The sequence below is a fragment of the Mya arenaria genome, chromosome 2 (assembly GCF_026914265.1).
Source record: "Mya arenaria isolate MELC-2E11 chromosome 2, ASM2691426v1".
Lineage (NCBI taxonomy): Eukaryota > Metazoa > Mollusca > Bivalvia > Myida > Myidae > Mya > Mya arenaria.
Genome location: NC_069123.1, coordinates 30405152 through 30418927, shown reverse-complemented (window position 1 = coordinate 30418927; position 13776 = coordinate 30405152). Strand labels below are relative to the sequence as shown.

Genomic DNA, 13776 nt, shown 5'->3' with positions numbered 1-13776 from the left:
CAAAGAAGATTTACCACAATTATTACAATTGTTTTAATATACCCAAAAGGATGAATAAAGGTCGAAAACAATGGTTCTTATGAAGGATAGCGAGTTTTATTTAAAAGAAATGTGCAGAAAACACGGTATTACTTACTACCTTATACGACGATATAAGATCACTGTAAATCTTTTAGCACTCACCAATCATTTCATATTCTTGTGTGTTTAGCTTTTAAATACACGGTTACAATCTTGTTTTCAGTTTGAATTAATATTTTCCATAAATGCAGTATTTAGTAAGTAGTTAATTTTGAATAAGAGTGTCACTTTAATAACAAAATCTCACCGGGTATTCTTAACAACAAACCAAGTTACAAAGACTATTGTATATGGTATCATGTATACAAACGTTTTTAACTGTTTTGTTTTGTCTTTTGTAAACATTTAACAAACCATTACTTGTATGTTTTCAAGTCAAAGTTACTGATCCTCTAGCCGAGCACGGCGTTTGAATCACATAGGTTATGGATGAAGTAGCTGTTTTGAACAATGTTTCCAAGAACAACGTTCAATAACTAGCAAGCGTATAAGTGAATATCGTTGTTATGTATCCGCACGCTATTTATAGCACAGTTAAAGGCCTAATTAAAGGAATGTTTGGCATGATTGCTAACTGCACTGATGTCACAGTAGGGGCCAATTTCCTGTTTATTTGTTTATTGGCTCAGGGCCATTTAGGGTCCATTTCTATAATAATACCCCGAATACTGCACATCAGGATATTCAGTTCGGAGATCTGATAAGACAATTAGACATTTAGATTAAGATCAATACACAGAAATTTTGTACAGTACACGGTCTGAGGGGTCACTTATAGAAGGATGAAACTAGGCCTTTAAGCTCCGCCTTCCAGTTTCTGTTCCGATATGTACATATTCCGTTATGTATGTATAGTCGAAAACATGGTAATTAAATAGATATATTAGCCGTCTTCTGTCATTTGACATGTACGAAAGTCTCCTGCATGGCAAGACTTTGCATTTAGGTTGTCTATGAAAAGGAAGATGGTTGCCTAAGGCATGTGGGTAATTAAAGCGATAATTTTTGTTTAAAAGTATGTTCTATTCACCAAAAAATATAACCTATTAAAGTATTTGGATATATAGGCTGTAATGTATAGCAATGAAACTAATATGGTCCTGCGGTAACGTCTAGAGCAATCCTTTGGAAAGTTTCCGTTATACAGAAACACTAGGTCCTGTGAGCCCTATTGCATTGAAATCTGATCTGAATAATAACAATTTAACTGGCAAGAATAATATAAATACCACCACAGAATGATATTATATTTGAAAAGGATTTTATCATAATATGGTGAACATTTGTGGGGTTTTATTTCAAACTCCTTCAAGCGGTTCAAGAGATATGGATGCAAACACGAAATATAGTCATATAATAGTCATTAGGATGCAATGATGTTTTGGTGCATATCGATATTGTTGCTATGTTTAATTTATCTTGATCACCAAAATGTTATATCATTTTTGAATGGATGACATAATATAAATATCATATGGCAGCATGTGTGACATTGATATTGTCAACCCGAATGCAGAATGTCACCCGAGGCGTTATCCTGTTTTTAATGCATTTAATTTAACAAGTTTATGCAACAGTCAATTGTAATCACGCCCCCCCCCACCCAGATCCGGGGGTATACCTGGGATAGCCGGGGAAATGGGCCATGTTTTTACCTTTCAGGTGACCCCGCAGTGCCGGGTGAATGCGGTGGTTTGACTTCGCGCAAAATATAGCGAGGAATGGGCCTTACCTAGGTTCCCTTGGATGCGGGGGCATTTGGCGGGGATTTTACCATCAGTTCGTACCCGCAGGGCGGAGATTTTACCCGGAGTTGGCTGGATCGAAAGTCAAAGTCCCCGCTATTCCCCGGACCTGGGTGGGGGGGGGGGGCGTGGTTACAATTGAATGGTGCATTACTTGTTGAAAGTTCCTGTCGTCTGATGTTTTGAATACACATTAGAAAGTGACGTCACTGCTGTATGTGTATAAGGGAGGCAATCACGTCATGATTCAGAAAAAAATATTGAATCAGTTATTTGCCCTCATATGGCATTAAAAATATCACTGCGGTTACATGACCTGACAGTGAATTTTCGCTTTTATGTTTGAAAATCTGATTTAGAACTATACTAACTATCCAAATGTGTTTTGGCAATCTTCAACGCAGCCGATAATCTTCCGTAACAAGTACTCTATACATTTCTATAATTAAAGGGAAACTACTCTCGGTGACTACTGCCATTGAACTCTATTTTGCAAATTGTTTTTCGCATTCTTACCGTCGACAATTTCAATCTGGAATTCTCTTACAGTGTCAATGACGGAAATAACTTCAATTGACTGTTTTCGTTTCAGATTTTGTCGCGTACCTGCAAACTACTATTTCGGGCCTAGGGATATCTGTATTCGGCATGCTCGTCTTCGAATGCATTGTTGTTTATCAAATGAAAATCAAAATGGTGTATATCTCGGGAAATTGACGATCACTTTTTTAACTGCCAAATGTATGGCAACAAAAGGAAAAAAAAATGATAACCACATTACCCTGAACAATATAACTCAACAACTTCTTTTGTTTGGAGATAAATATGCCCCTACTGGCACCTGATTTTTAAACTCAATATTAAAAAAAGAATCATATAATTCCAAACTTTAAATTATGATATCAAAAATTTGAAAAATATCGATTTAAAATAAAATGCACTTTGTACTGTATATTTTTTATAAAGAATATAACTAATCAATATGTTTCACATTTTTGGTATTATAAGTTTGGATTTTTTTGTAAACGTAAAAAAATAAAATAATGTTGAGTTTGAAAATCCGGTGCCAGTGACATGCGCCTCTCAGTGTTAACAAGTACATCATCGACCATGCTCATATATGTATTGCCTCAACAAAACGCTTCCGATAAATTCCAATTTTGTATCTACATTTGACCGTCCTAAAGCATTGTCTGATTTGAAAACTATCCAAACTTTGAAAAGGGAGATACATGTAGGCCCCATTTCGATCGTTAAGTGTATACTGCTAAAAACTGCAGAACAGAATCAAGCGATAAATGTCCATACTATTTTTTTATTCAAACGCAGTTAACGCCAAAAACGGGGTTACGCCTGGAAACTTACGATCTTAAAGGCCTAGTTTAATCCTTTTATAATAAGTGCCCCCCCCCCCCCTCACCCCCCCCCCGAAAGAAAAAATAAATAAGATAAAAATAAAAATCAATAAATAAAAAAAATCGTGTATAGCACGCAACCTCTGTGTATTGATCTTAATCTAATTGCCTTATTGTCTTATCAGATCTGTAGTTTTGTAGGTTTTATTATAGAAATGGTTCCTAAATGACCCTGAGCTAATAAACAAATACACAGGAAATTGGCCCCTACTGTGACATCAGTGCAATAAGCAGGAGATGCATAGCAGGGGATTGTCATGCCAAACACTCCTTAAAGTGACACTCTTATTCAAAATCAATACAAACACATGTATAACAAACATCAATTTTGACTGATAAACCTTGAACTACTTACTAAGTAATGCATTTATGGAAAATATTAATTACTGATAACGATATTGTAACCGTTTATTTAATAGCAAAACGTGCAAAAATGATTAAATGATTGGTGAATGCTAAAAGATTAACTGTGATCTACTATAGTCTCATAAGGTAAAAAAAAACCGTGTTTTATGCTCATTTCTTTCAAATTTAACTCGGTATCCTTCATAAGAACCATTGTTTTTGACATGTATTCATCCTTTTTGAAATTTTAAAACAATATAATTAAATGTGGAAAATCTTATCTGGGAGTAAGAGTGCATCTTTAAACTAGGCTTTAAAGCCAGGGCCCCGTTTGAAAACAGGGTTTGGGCATAAATTCTATAACCTTTATTTGTATAAACGTCCTAAATGGTAACACATTCATCTTTTTATTTCTTCAACTTTTTGATACTGGTTTAAGTTTTACAAACACAAAGATGTAGCGAAGTAATGAAACAATGACACCAAGATCATTTCACTTTGCGACTGAAATTTGTTGATAAGACCCTGGCCCCAATTTCTCGAAACTTCTTAAGTCCCTTATAACAAGATTAAGCTAAACTCACAATTTTTGTTGTTCTATAATATGCGTTATATTAACTTCTTTAAGAGTTTTTATAAATTATATAAGGAATATCTGTATGCTAATTAAAAAAAAACATTTTTCATTTATCAAAATCCATTATTAGTATGAATTTTGGCTAATTGAAATAAGCGAATTAAGCCTGTTAAGTTTAAGAAGTTTCGATAAATTGGGGCCTGATCTTTATGTATACGCAAGATGTTGAACGCCATTGTGATTACAATTTTAAAGATGCACTCTCACAGATAGTATATATTTTATTTCGTTTTTTTACAAAAAAAAAATTTTTTGGTTCTGGAAAGAGCAAACTTTCGAGTAAAAAGCTGCAAACCAATGATAAACAATTGCTGATAAAAGATCAGATCGCAGGTGTTCATAATTCCGTTCGAAAATTAATATTTTATGGCTTAAAGTGTTACTAACGGTTTAAGAAAAATGTACAAAACATCAATTTTTGAACTTAAATATAAAAATCTGCGATCTGATGTTTTGTCAGCAGCCTTATAAAACTGGTTCCACGCATTTTCGCAAAAATGGCTCGTTTCAAGACAAATAAAATAAGAACAGTCAAAACGTTTAATTTATGAGAGTGCAGCTTTAATTTAACTTTGAATTTTAAACAAAATTATAATTATTAGTTATTGTTCACATCTTGTATTTTATGGAACATATATAACACGCGAGCAAAGTGATATATTCAAATTCACAGTTTGACCTATTTTGTCACGTACGCATTTGAATTTATTCACGTACACCACATGAAATATGGCGAATCCAGACGTTGTCATTATGTACCGTTGTTTAATTCGTAAAAACACGTAGGGCAGTAATTATGTCTTTACCTGCTCAATCTTACAATAACAATAACAAACATTAGATCAATCATTTTTAGAAGTTTTTTCTTTAACTATGAGTGTGTTATTCTTTATATATAGTTTTTTTCAATGATTAGGCTCGTAAAACCAGTTTCAAGCGCGTTACACATTAAAGATGTATCGTTAAAAATATGACTTCAAGCAATCGACATAAAACAAAGAAAGCAAGTTTTCTAGGTTCATGTTTTAGTTAATTGACATGAAGTATATTCTTCATAAAGAAGAATCGGTGGTGTGAGCGAAGTTAACGAGCTCTTTCTTATTCAAATGATATTATTTTAGTTCATCCTACTGACTTAAAGGGACTGTCTCACGTATTGGCACCAAAAAAGTTTTTTTCTGTAACGAATCTCAGAACAATTATCTAATATAATGTGTTACGCTTTGATATCATAATTGTAAAAAAAGTACCAAAATGTAAAAAAAAAAATGTGTCGGGGACCGGGTTCGAACCCGTGTCGCCAAAATTTTAGTCCTACGTCGTACTTACTGAGCTACGAAGGCTTACTCTAATCGGGCGACATAACTAAGCTAATACACCTACCTCGGTAATATCACGTGATAACACCGACTAGCCAATCACGTATAAGGAATGAATTCTACCTGTTTTTTTTTTTTAATGGAAAATCACGAAATAACTGCTAAACTTAAATAAATTGTAAACTATGTGGTACTTCAGTTAGTAAGTTTCAATGCATTGTACACATCGATGCCAAGTTTATGTGAGTTTTCGACATTTTTTTTTTCGTTATTTTATCATACGTGAGACAGCCCCTTTAAGATACAACCTCTTTTGCGGATTCATTGACAACGCAAATCTGACGCAGGGAGTGTGTATTTGATGAGTGGCAGCCTTTGAACACTCGCGAATGATGGAATTCTTTATTATTAATTCTAGTACTTTAAGTCTTGAACTCTAGTACTTGCCTATCTGCAATTCCATCGGCTTAAAATGTAGGTTATATTCTATTTTAATAACAATGCTCTATAACAGCATGTGACATTGAATAAAGTAAACAACCAGCAATCCACAAACTAAAGTATACACAAATAGTAAAAACACCAAGTATAACGTTATCTGACAGTACATAGTAAACATGTTTACAAATACCTATTTAAAATGACATAAACCTGCAGACAGAGAACAGAGGTCATTAAAGTGTGCTAAACATTCAGCAGCAACCACTGCACAATAATGAGCAGGGGCGGGTCCAGAAATTGACGTAAGAAGGGCGTAGTTTAGGGGCGCAACCGTTTAACATTAGCCCCTCCCTAAGAACCCAAATTAAAGTAGTTATAATTGTTTGCATATAGGGATTACTTCCCTGAGTCAATTTTTACAATCTCTTTTCCGAAATGGTTCATTTAAAGCTTATTCATGAGTTCTTTTTTCCGATATTGACATATAAGTGAACTTGGATAAAGGGGGTGCGCGCGCCGAAGTGTGCCTCCACCGCCTGAACCCGTAAGTGATTATATCCAACCAACTGACCCAGTTTGAAGGCTATACACATGCTTTTTGCCCTGCATAATTATTGCATTGTACCCTTGTTTGGGTCGGTTTGTATTTTAAACGTAAATCAATTAAAAAGGAACATACTGTCAACGCAAAATATAACGCGGTAGTGTGTATCGGCTGGCTAGCCTTCAAATACCCGCACAAAGTGATTTTGTTTAAAGATAAAGCCTACTATTTAATGATTGCCTATCTGCAATTTCATTGGCTGTAAATGTATGTTGAATTCTAGGTATACGCATGTTGTTGAACGACATTGTGTTTTCAATATCAATTCATCTTGGTATTTGGATTTTAAAATTAAGTATAATCATAAGTTATCGTTCATATTTTTTATTTTATGGAACATATCACAAGCGAGCGTAGATATATATTTTTCTCCCAGCTCAGATAAGTAGATCCATTAATTTAACCATGCTAGAAATTCTTATCTTGCCCACGGGCGAAGATAAAATGCCCGTATGGAACTTCTTTTAATGGTCACCACATTGTAATTACCTCCCTTGTTGAAGACTGTCGTCTGTAGCGCATCATGGAAACTTTGTCTTGTGGCAATATTTAGAACGCTAGTTAATTATTACTCGCTTCAAATGTCACCAGAAAACAGTTTTCACGCACCTTTCAAGAAATAATGTTTCACTCTTCTTACAACTATTTAAAGACCGATCAGACCATTTACATACTCTGAATCACTGCGCGAATATCCATGACAACCACGAATTATCGCATATCCGTACGCAATTATTTTCACTAAGCACAAAAGAGTTCCAGCAAAAAAATACATTTTTACTTAATTTTGTTTAACTGAGGTGGGAGAAAAAGCAGCTACCATAGCCGCTCGTGTAAGATAGGTTCATCCCGACCCTCGCGCAGGGTGTTTTGCTGAAACTCGGTAAACCTCGTTTCCGCAAAACACCCTACGCTCGGGTCGGAATGAACCTATCTTACACTCTCGGCCATGGAAGATACTTATAATATTCACAGTTTGACCTAGTTCTGGCTTCCATAACTTTAATGTTGATATTTATTTTTTTGATGTTTACAACACATCCAAAAAGGTTATATATAACGTGTTCGCTGAAGTTCTTTAGCTAAGTTTGACCTATCTTGTCACGAACGCATTTGAATTTGTTCACGTACACCACATGAAATATGGCGATCACAGACGTTATCATTATGTAGCGGTGTTTATGTCATAAAAACATGTAACTGCAGTAATTCTGTCTTAGGATACAACCTCATTGGCTGATACATTTCACAACGCAAGATCTGATGCAGGGAGTGTGTATTGGAGGAGTGCCAGCCTTTGAACACCCGCGAAAGATGAAATTCTTTATCATTAATTCTACTACTTAAAGTGACACTCTTATTCAACATCAATGATACATATGTACATGTATAACAAACATCAATTATGACTGGTTAATCTTTAACTACTTACTCAATAATGCATTTATGGAAAATATCAATTACTGTTAATAAGATTGTAACCATGTATTTAATAGCAGAAAGCGCAAAATATTAAATGAACGGTGAATGCTAAAATATTTACTTAGGTCTATACTACAGTCTCATAAGGTAGAAATACCGTGTTTTATGCTCATTTCTTTCAAATTCCACTCGGTATCCTTCATAAGATTTATTGTTTTCAACATTTATTCTTCCTTTTTGTAATATTAATTTAATTGTGGTAAATCTTATCTGGGAGTAAGGGTGCATCTTGAAGTCTAGTACCCCAGTCCTTGCCTATCTGCAATTCCATCGGCTTAAAATGTAGGTTGCATTCTAATTTAATATTAAACCTCTATTACTGCGCGTGACATTGAATTAGGTAAACACACAGATTAAATCACCAAATAGAACGTTATCTGACAGTGTATAATATTCATGTTTACAAAGTATAGAGAGACCTGTTTAAAAATGACATTAACCTGCAGACAGAGAACAGAGGTTAATAAAGTGTGCTAAACATTCAGTAGCAACCACTGCAGAATAATGCGCAGGGACGGATCCAGTAATTTACATAAGAGGGGGCGTAACTTAGGGGCACAGCCGTTTAACATTAGCACCTCCCCACATTTAAGTAGTTATAATTGTTGGCATAGAGGGAGTACTTCCATGAGTAAATCTGATCAATTTCTTGTCTTATGGTGCATTTAAGCGTATTTATGAGTTATTTTTGCCGATATTGACATAAAACTTTGATAATGGGGGTGCGCGCGCCGAAGTGCGCTCCCCTGAATTCGCGGGTGATTATATCCAAAACACTGTCCCGGTTTGAACACTGTGCATATGAGTTTTGCACTACATAAATATAACACTGTACCCGTATATGGGTCGGTTCGTATTTCAAATGTAAGTCAAACAATGGAAAGATCGCCAATTCAAAATCTGATACGCGTGAAGTATCTATCGGTTGGCCTATTTTTAAACACCCGCAAAAGTTGAAAATTCTGTAGATAAAGCCTAGTTCTTGATGATTGCATACCTGCGATTTCATTGTATGAAAATGTATGTTGTATTCTTAAATGCGTTCGCACAAATGCTTCTGTCAAAATTGCATTATATGTAATAAGTTGATTACATGGAGTAAAATCTTAATGATTTAGTATGGGCGGAGTGAACGTATTGCCTTAAAGAGTTTCACCTCGAACAACCAAATAAGAGCTGATGATTTATGAACACCTTTCTTTTGATTAATGAACTTGTCAAGGTCATTCAGGATATGAATTACTTATTAATAAAACGAAGCGCGGCTTTTGTTGGTTATGAACTAGCTTAGGTATTATATAAGTTCATTGTGTATTTGTTGAGACAGTTTCAAATAAAATGAAAACCAGATTTATCGTTTGTTTTACAAAAAAAGCGAAACAGGTTTTTGAAACTATCAAACCTATCGAAACCTCCCCCGAGGGCAGTTTCGTCTGTACGTTCCATCCGAAATCTAGCCCACTTTGAAAAACAACATGGCGGATAGTGATCCAACATGTGCGTTTAAAGTGACACTCTTATTCAAAATCAATACATACACATGTATAACATACATCACATTTAACTGATAAACCTTTAACTACATCCTATATAATGCATTTATGGAAAATATTAATTACTGATAACTAACGTCAATTCCTGGTTCCGCACCTGACCATGCATTTGTTACTTCATGCAAAACTTTCGAAAGAGGTTTTGAAACAAGATTGTAAGTTTTTAATAGCAGAAAGCGCAGACATATTAAATGATTGGTGAATGTTAAAAGATTTACTGTGGCTCCATGCAGAAGCTCCACCATGTTGTTGTAGCTGAACACTAAATCTTCATTAGATCTTCAGAGAGGAGAAACGGCGCGCGCCTCCTCTACAATCGTCCAAGTTTACTTTTTTAAGTTTTTATGTCATTATCGGAAAACAGGATAATAAAGTACGCTCATAATGCACCTTTCCCGAATACAAATTACACTAAACAACTTCTTGATGGAGTAACCCCAAATCCCCATGCAAACAGTTCATGGCACATACTTTCGGTTCTGAGGAAAGGGCGCATGCCAAAAGGTTGCGCCCCTAAGTCACGCCCCCACTAACGTCAATTCCTGAATCCGCACCTGACCATGCATTTGTTACTTCATGCAAAACTTTCGAAAGAGGTTTCCAAACCGCCGAAACCATGGCAACCAAAACTGAAACTAGTTTGGTAGCAACAAAAATGCCCTAAAAATTCTGCGACCAAATTGCAAACAAACACATGTAGTCTGTGCTCGTATAACATGTAACACTAATACTACTCCCATTTGTGTAATAGTATTCTTTTCTTTTTTTTCAAAGCCATCTTCTATAAGAATCAAGAAGAAATTTTCATTCTCTTTAACAACCTGTCGCAAAAGTAAGCGAAAAAACAACACCATGGGAAAGTAGTTAGATGGAAGGATTTTCTAGGAACAAACGACGAATAAAATAAGTGGAATAAAATAATTATGTAGGATGTCATTATGTTGTTCCATTGATACTGCAATAAGAACCTTTCAGTACAAATATCAATATAGATCAGTATAGTTATACCGAAAATCAAATACATATACAAAAAAAAACAAAAAAAACGCAAACTAATCAGTGTCAATCTAGCATACAGTCGAAACTCGCTATGTCGAAGTCGTTGGGATCTCGGTAAATTATTCGAGGCATTCGATATAACCGAGTTACAAAACATTTATTCGACTTTTTTCGACATAACCAGAACGTCAGATAACAGATTTCCACATAACGAGTTTCGACTATATGTAAATTTTGTCCTGAACATATACAGAGTAAATGCTACCCATTTTCTGGATTTTTTAATCGTCCACGATTTGAGGAACAAGTGAATTAACCTTTTTTATATGAATATACACTTACAAGTGTCTTATCCTCAGTTCTTTTACGTTTTAGCTCTTAAAAAGTCAAATTTAATCAAATTATACTGAAAACACCTCATGAAGCTTGATTAGGCCTCTATTTGAAGCTTCTAAAACTGACGAAGGTTTACTTTAAACAATCGAAAACCAAATTTCATCTATGAATAACAAGTTAATAAAGTCCTCGAGCAGAAAATGCATCAATCAGAAGAGAGGGAAAACAGAGGCCTTAATAGTACCTTCTGTGGTAATTTTCCATCAAAATGTTTATAATCGTATGCTTGGATTAATTGTTAAAATATTTTTTTGTTCATCACATTTTTTTTTTTATGGACATCACTTACATATCCATCCTAGCATTACATACCATTTTTTCTACATTAAACATGTTTTTTTGACAATGTGCATTATGTAATATTGTATAAATTAATGAATTAAAAATTCCGCGGAATTTTAACAAATCTCTGATAAAAAATCTTTTTAAAAGTTTTCACTACTCCCTATATTCCAAAACATGATGCAATGGATGCGTCAGAAAAATTGTACCTCAAAACTAAATAAAATTGAATTATGAAAGTTATGGCCTTCTCCATCCACTTTGGTACTTTGCGGAAGGCCCTTGGGGAACAGTTTTTTTAGGCTGCAGACCTACAGGCTTGAGTACTGCAAATCGAAATCAAGTATCGTTAGGTCTACTTTTGATATGACATGATAAAAGAATTAAAAGCGTTTGAAAGATGTGAGGAAAGGAAATATGGAAGAAGAGAGCGGTAGATAAGTAGGTTCCTGCTACTGATTCTCTTAAAACGATCGGTATTTTTGATGGAACATTGAACTTCTATGAATTTACAGCTATTTTGATCGTCGGAAAAGCTGTTAAGACCGAAAAGTAATTTAGCAGAGCTCAATTTGTGGTATTGTCTTGTGTTTTTAAAAATATTTATTCGTTGCTGTGTGAATAGTGTACAACGGAGGAAGAAATGTCCAACATCTTCGATTTCTTTACAATGTTTACATAACGGCGAGTCTCCAACTTGATTGTAAAACAAGTTGGAATTTAAATCACTACAGTTTTTTTAGTCTCGCATGATATACGGAAAAGAAACGTTCCCCACAAAGATAAAAAAGATGGTACAGCGGTTTATTTGAATTTATTTTTAATTTACGCTTAAAGCTCGAAAGAATTTGTAATTGACATATATTAATATCAAGCGAATTCCAGAATGACATGGACGACAGTAACGTCTAGCGGTTATATATTGCTAAACGTATATTTAATGTTACAAAAAAATCATAATTTCTCAAATTATAAGGATTAGAATCGTTCATGATTAATGGAAAATGCTCTAATAAGTACGTAAGCAATTCACCGTGAGTTCGCTTGTATACAAAATTTACTTTTGCATGTTCTGTCAGACAATGAACCCAATCCTATTTCCGTAATAAGTCTAGCAAATGATACTGAATGTACTGAATTCTTGCAGCTTCGCATTAGAAGACAATTATCCCAGACAATTGAGGCGTTTTTAATAATTATTCGTAGGTAGGATAAATATATATATTTGATTAAAGGTTTAACGATATCATTTATATTTGAAAGCATGCATAGAACCGAATTTTTTTCTAGCAGAACTAATAATATTGTCTATATGGTGATGCCAAGTACCACCAGCACTCAGTGTTACGCCTAAATGTTTGTGATGGGCGCACTGTAGCATAGGAGTAGTATCAAACAAAATGATTATTGTTACTGGTTTTCAGTAATTCTGAATTAATTGTACTCTACATGTTATTGGTGCTATCATCTGCAAAAAGTCTAGTTGAATATGCTAGGGTATCAGCAATATCGTTAACGTAAATAAGAAAAAGCAGTGGACCTAAAACGAAACTTTGTGGGACGCCAGCTGTGGATAGTCAAGGCGATAGATGGGTTACTTAAAGTGAAGGGGTGGTTTATAACGGCTATGGGAGGGATAGTAACGGCGATGGATGTAACGTTCAAGTGACGGGGTGGTTTATAACGGTTATGGGAGGGATAGTAACGTCGATGGATGGGTTAGTTCAAGTGAAGGGATGATTAATGAAGGCTATGGAAGGGATAGTAAATGCGATGGATAGGTAAGTTCAAATGACGGGGTGGTTTATGACGGCTATGGATGGGATAGTAAATGCGATGAATGGGTTATTTCAAGTGACGGGGTGGTTTATAGCGGCTATGGAAGGAATAGAAACGGCGATGGATGGGTTAGTTTAAGTGACGGGGTAGTTTATAAAGGCTATGGGAGGGATAGTAAATGCGATGGATGGGTTAGTTCAAGTGGCGGGATAGTTTATAACGGCTATGGGAGGGATAGTAACGGCGATGGAGGGGTTAGTTCAAGTGAAGGGATGATTAATGACGGCTATGGGAGGGATGGTAAATGCGATGGATGGGTTAGTTCAAATGGTGGGATAGTTTATAACGGCTATGGGAGAGATAGTAACGACGATGGATGGTTTAGTTCAAGTGATGGTATGGGCAATGACGGGTTGGTTTATAACGGCTATGGGAGGGATAGTAAATGCGATGGATGGGTTAGTCAAAGGGACCGTATGGTTAATAACGGCTATGGGAGGGATAGTAACGGCGATGGATGGGTTTGTTTAAGTGACGGGATGGTTTATAACGGCTATGGAAGGGATAGTAACGGCGACGGATTGGTTAGTTCAAGTAAAGGGATGATTAATAAAGGCTATGGGAGGGATAGTAACGGCGATGGATGGGTTTGTTGAAGTGACGGGGTGGTTTATAACGGTTAAGGGAGGAATAGTAAA

The 13776-nt window shown here is 35.3% G+C and overlaps 1 protein-coding gene across 1 annotated transcript in view; it reads left to right on the top strand.

The window, feature by feature from the left end:
• Positions 1-54, top strand: part of LOC128242789 (integumentary mucin C.1-like) — a 4219-nt gene extending 4165 nt beyond the window's left edge. The window contains exon 3 of the mRNA XM_052960120.1: positions 1-54. This exon is cut by the window's left edge and continues 434 nt beyond it. The gene's annotated coding sequence lies outside the window, so the exon portion shown is untranslated.
• The last annotated feature ends 13722 nt before the right edge of the window (positions 55-13776 follow it).